The sequence below is a fragment of the Pinus tabuliformis genome, chromosome 1_1 (genome assembly GCF_031772625.1).
Source record: "Pinus tabuliformis cultivar Carrire ecotype Pingquan chromosome 1_1, CPIR1, whole genome shotgun sequence".
Taxonomy (NCBI): domain Eukaryota; kingdom Viridiplantae; phylum Streptophyta; class Pinopsida; order Pinales; family Pinaceae; genus Pinus; species Pinus tabuliformis.
Genome location: NC_142297.1, coordinates 899,541,239 through 899,547,637, shown reverse-complemented (window position 1 = coordinate 899,547,637; position 6,399 = coordinate 899,541,239). Strand labels below are relative to the sequence as shown.

The 6,399-nt window shown below is 37.1% G+C and overlaps 1 pseudogene; it reads left to right on the top strand.

The window, feature by feature from the left end:
- The first annotated feature begins 405 nt into the window (after positions 1 to 405).
- LOC149217308 (ATP-dependent zinc metalloprotease FTSH 2, chloroplastic-like) overlaps positions 406 to 6,399 on the top strand; it is a 30,061-nt pseudogene continuing 24,067 nt past the window's right edge.

Sequence of the window (6,399 nt, the reverse complement as noted above, 5' to 3'; positions counted from 1 at the left end):
TAATATTGATGAGTCATGAAGCTTGAGAATGAAATAGATGACGATGCAAATGATGTTGATCACATGGATAATGACCAAGACATAATGATGAGAACAAGGCACGAGAATAGATGAGATGATAATGATGGATGAGAACCATATAAAGGATCGTGATGCATGAGAAAAAAATAGATGACAAGCAAACTTAGTATTGATAAGCCACATATCATGAAAAAAAAAAAGAGAACAATGCATGAAATTGAAACAGAGGGAAACACTAGTAATAATGGGGCACAAGGCATGATAATGATATAGAAGGCAATAGATGATGGCAAGAACAAGATAAATGGTAGGCTATGTTATTGAGGAACCACAAGGCGCAAGAATAAAACAAATGGCAATGCAAATGATGCAATCACATAAGCAATGACCGCAAGGCATAGGAATAAAACAAATGGTGGTGTAGATGATGACAACCACATAGACAATGACCACAAGGTAGGATGGAGATCACATAGTGTTGAAGATAATGGAGAATATCCTAGAATAGGTAGAGTTGGTTCACATAACCTCAGGATAAGAATTAGTTTCTATTTCTTAGGATGTTGTTCTAACTTCCCTAAAACCATGTTTTCTATTTAATGTGTAATGTGCATAAACAATGTAGAGCGTTCTGCAGAGCTAGACTCTCCTGGTTCAGACTCTCTTTCGTAGAGTTGACCAGTGGGTTTTTAATTCTTTAATACAAACATTGCCATTTTTATCATGGTATCAGAGCGTCAGGGCTGAGGAACCTGTACGCTGGCTAGTGGGTGTCACTGAACAGGAATCATCGCTGTTTTGAGGAGCATAACTGCGACGAAACCGAAATCGTCGCAGGTTAAGAGGAGTATCACTGCGACGAGTGCACTGTAGATCCTTTGCGCACATTTTTATTTTTGGCCGTCGCAGATATTCCGTGTACAGCTACGACGACGTCGCAGATAAGTCATGTACATCTGCGATGATCGTGTAAATCATAAAAGCTGCGTGGGGAAGCCAAGAACAAGGCTGTAGCTAACAACAAAAGGTTCTCTAGAGGCTGTGAAGGAAGCCATGGTGATCAGTGGGTGTGTTGCGAGATCAAACAACATTGAAGATCAATGATCTATCTTTGTCACAGATCTGGGGTAAATCTAACATCTTCTTTTACCTATCGAATTCTTTTTTCTAAATCGCCAAGATGAATAACAATATGTTTGAAGCATGCTTGAATGAGCATAACAAGCTCGATGGTTCCAATTATGCAAATTGGAAATTCAAGATGCAGACTCTACTAGACGTGTAGAGTGCTTGGACGATTGCGAATGGGGATGAGCCGAAGCCCGCGGCTGGATCAACATCGATCCTAGATTGGGAGAAGCGAGAAGGTAAAGCAAGGACGTTGTTGAAGATGTCAGTGAAAGACTGCATCATACCACACATTAGAGAATGTAAGACAACTAACGAGATCTGGGGAATTCTGAAGGAGTTGTATGAGATCAGGAATTCAAATCGTCTTCTGTTCCTCAAGAGTAAGATCCTATCCCTGAAGATGGAGGAGAATGAAACAATTGCTTCATTCGTAGCAAGGATCAAAGATCTGAAGAACAAATTGGCAGACATTGGTCATACAGTTGACGATACAGATCTTGTAACAATTACCATGAATGGTGTCACTGATGATTACCAAATGTTCATCACTGGGATAAATGCCAGAGAGAAGATCCCGAAATTTGAAGAGCTGATAGGAATACTGATGCAGGAAGAAGAAAGAAGATCGACTCTGAAGCCCCAGAGTGTCGATCTTGCATTGATGGCGAAGAAAAACTTCTTCAAAGGGAAAGGAAGTCCACAACAGCAAAATGGAGCAAACTCACACAAAATACCAAATCAGACCCAAGGTATGCATCCGAATAGAAACTACTCTAAAACTAAATGTTTTTATTGCAGAAAACTGGGTCATATTTCCAGGGAGTGCAGGAAGAAGAAATATCATGAAGAACAACAGAAGCAGAAAAGACATGCAGGTCATCTCGCGAATGACAATCATGTGCAAAATTTCAGATTGTTCATGGCAGATCGTGATGAGAATGTTGATGCAGACATCTGGTATGTAGATTCAGGAGCGTCAACACACATGACAGGGAACAAGCATTGGTTCGAAGATTTTAAAGAAATCAACGAAGGAGCACAGATTTACCTAGGTGATGATAGAAGTCATCAAATAAAAGGGTGTGGGAAAGTTTCTGTCATTCTACCTAATGGTAATATCAAACAAATTCATAATGTTATGTATGTGCCTGGTGTAACAAAGAACATGATTTCTGTATCCATGATTACAGATCAAGATCTGAAAGTTGAATTCTTTAAATCTAACTGTTATATTAAAGATCTGATAGATGGCATGAAGATAATTGCTACAGGAATCTGAATAGGAGGATTGTACAAGTTGGATGTAAGACTTGCACCAGTTCGAGCATTGACAACAATGAGCCTGACTATAGAAGAGCTATGGCATCAGAGATTTGGCCACATCAACTACAATGATTTGTTGTTACTACAAAAGAAGGAAATGGTAAGAGATCTTCCTATGCTAAAGCAAGTACATAATGATTGTGATGCCTGTACATTAGGAAAAATGCATAGAGAAGAATTCCCTGTTTGAGTAGAAAAGAAATAGAGGGATATACTTGAATTAGTGCACACAAACCTTTGTGGACCCATGCAGACAAAATCATTAGGAGGTGCACTGTATTTTCTACTATTTATTGATGACTGTACGAAGTTTTCTTGGGTTTATTTCTTAAGTAAGAAGAGCCATACATTCGAATAATTTAAGCAGTTTAAAAATATGATTGAAAGACAAACATGGAAACATATAAAAATTCTCCATTTTGATCAAGGGGGAGAATACAAGAAGAATGAGCTTATCAGGTATTGTAAAGATCATGGAATTTTGCAGCAATTCACAGTACCCCATACTCCACAGCAGAATGGAGTAACAAAAAGAAAGAACAAAACACTGGTGGAATGTGCTAGAAGTATGTTGAAAGGTAAGAATCTTTCAAATGGTTTTTGGGCTGAAGCAATGAATACTGTAGTTTATTTGAAAAATAAGAGTCCTACAAAAAGTCTTGAGTCTAAAACTCCTTATGAAGCATTATATGGATTTAAGCCTGCAGTAAAACACTTAAGAATATTTGGATCTAAAGCATTTTCCCACATTCCAAAGGAAGATAGAAGAAAATTAGATTCAAAAGCCATCAGATGTACCTTTATAGGGTATTGTTCACAGTATAAAGCTTACAGATTATTTAATCCCTCTACTCACAAGATTTTTGTTAGTAGAGATGTCAAATTCCATGAGCAGGATCATGAAGAATCTGATGAGCACAATGAGGAATGGGACATTCCATACTTGGTGGAAGAAGAAGCAAAGAACAATCAAGGTCAGCAGCAGACAAAGGTAGAGGATGAACAACAACAGCAACAACAACAACAACAATAGCAACAACAGCAACAGCAGCAACAACAACAACAGCAGCAGCAGGAAGAAAAATAAAATGATGATCAAATAAGGTTTGAAGCCACCCCACCACTCAGGAGATCAGGTAGGAAAGCTCAATTGCCTGCAAGATATAGGGAAAATGCTTTTATAACTAGTATGATGAATGTGGTTGAACCTTCTAGTTATAAAGAAGCAAATGAATGTAGTGAATGGAAAATAGCCATGGAACAGGAATATGATTCAATAATCAGAAATAACACTTGGGAATTGGTTGAACTTCCTAGAGGAAAACAAACCATAGGTTGTAAATGGTTATATAAACCGAAGATTAATGCAGATGGAACCATAGAAAAACTAAAAGCTAGGTTGGTTGCAAAGGGGTACTCACAAAAAGAAGGGATAGACTATGAAGAAACCTTCGCCCCTGTAGCTAAATTGAATACTATCAGAATGTTAATTGCTTTAGCTACTAAGAAACGATGGATGATACACCAACTAGATGTAAAGTCTGCATTTTTTAATGGAGAACTAAAAGAAGAGGTTTATCTAGAGCAACCGGAAGGGTTTGTCTAGAAAGGAAAAGAACATTTAGTCTGTAGATTGAAGAAAGCACTTTATGGACTAAAACAAGCTCCCAGGTCTTGGTATGAAAAGATTGATTCATTTTTTCTGCAAGCTGGCTATAATAGAAGTAAAAATGACCCTAATCTTTACACCATGAAAGATGAACAAGGGCGCGTAGTGTTGATTTCGTTGTATGTAGATGATTTGATCATTACAGGTGATGCTACATATCTAATCGATGAAATCAAGCAACAGATGTCACAGGTGTTTGAAATGAAACACCTCGGTGAACTCAGATACTGTTTAGGTCTTGAGATTTGGAGAGATTCAGGTCAAACATTTTTGTCCCAAGCAAAGTATGTCAAAGGCCTGTTAGAAAAGTTTAGGATGGATCAGTGTAAGCCTGCAGCAGTACCATTGCAGCAGAACATCAAATTGCAGTGTGAGGATGGCTCAAAAGCGGTGGATGCAACACTTTACAGACAGCTGGTTGGGAGTCTAATCTACCTAACCACCACCAGACCTGATTTGGCTTATGCAGTCAGTGTGCTAAGTCAATTTATGTCTAAGCCACTTGAAAGCCATTGGAATGCAGCGAAAAGTGTTTTGAGGTATCTACAAGGTACTGTAGATTACAGTATTATTTACACTAACTCCTCTGATGTTAGATTGGCAGGATTTGCAGATTCAGATTGGGCTGGAAATGTAGATGATCGCAAATCTATAATAGGTTATGCATTCAACATTGGATCCGGGGTGATCACATGGAGCAGCAAGAAGCAGAACACAGTCTCCTTGTCCTCAGTGGAAGCAGAGTATCAAGCCATGTGTGCAGCAACGTGTGAGGCAGTTTGGTTGCGGAGACTTCTCCAGGATGTTGGGGAAGAATAGATAGACGCAACAATAATCAGATGCGACAATCAGAGTTCAATCAAACTTGCCAATAATCTGGTGTTTCACAAAAACACTAAACATATTGATACACAATTCCACTTTGTCAGGGAGAAAGTGCAATCCAAAGAAATCCATTTGGAATATTGTAATACATGTGATAATGTTGCAGAAATTTTCACTAAGCCTCTTGGAAAAGTTAAGTTTCAAATGTTTAGGGAGATGTTAGGCATATTTGTGAACCCATTCTCCATTAAGGGGGAGTGTTGAAGATAATGGAGAATATCCTAGAATAGGTAGAGTTGGTTCATGTAACCTCAGGATAGGAATTAGTTTCTATTTCTTAGGATGTTGTTCTAACTTCCCTAAAACCATGTTTTCTATTTAATGTGTAATGTGCATGAACAATGTAGAGCGTTCTGCAGAGCCAGACTCTCCTGGTTCAAACTCTCTTTTGTAGAGTTGACTAGTGGGTTTTTAATTCTTTAATACAAACATTGCCATTTTTATCACATAGTAACAACCATAAGGGTGGCATGAGAAAAAAATAAAGGATGGTGATGCATGAGAAAAAAATAAATGGGTGGTGATGCATCCCAGTGAAACAAATGATAAGTCATCTTATAAACACTAAGTTGTTAGCATGTTGTAAGGCTTGAGAACAAAATAAATGATAATGTTAGTGATGGTGATCATATAGATAATGACCATAAGGCATTATGGTAATCACATTGAGAATACCCATAACATGACATGAGAACCAACTGCAATGCAAGTTGGAGTTGATAAAGTAACCATTGTAAAGGAGCATCATAACAAAAAAGAGGATGGTGATGCATGAGAAAAAAATAAACGAGTGATAACATGTAAGAATAAAATAGATAGCAAGTGATGTTAGTATTGACATGTCACAAAACGGGTATGAAACATATGGCAATGTGGCAATGTTAGTGTTGCACCGAGAGATGCTGTCATATTGATTCACACCCAAACAACTCAGAAATCGCTAAAATATTTGGTGTGGCTCATGCTTTATAAAACATTCATGTCTCATAATTGGTATTTGTTTATATAAAAAGGAATTTTCAAAGCACTTTTATGTCATTTGACATTTTGCACTTTGACCTATATATAGAGATGTATTTCATTGTCTTTTTTTGTATTCCTTGATGTGTGTAGAAATTTTTTCCGAGAATGCCTAATAATAATAATTTTAACTATCAAATTTCACGTTTTATACACCCAACACATAAAATTAAAATAATTATCAATATAAAATTTCAAAAATATATCATTTTAACGACTTACAAAAATTTTAATGTAACGTAATCACAAATAAACAACCAATAAAACATAAAACACATATTATCAATCTTGCGAGTATTAGTGAGGTGTTAACCTACTTCTAAAAAGAATTTCTATCTATATTCATGAAA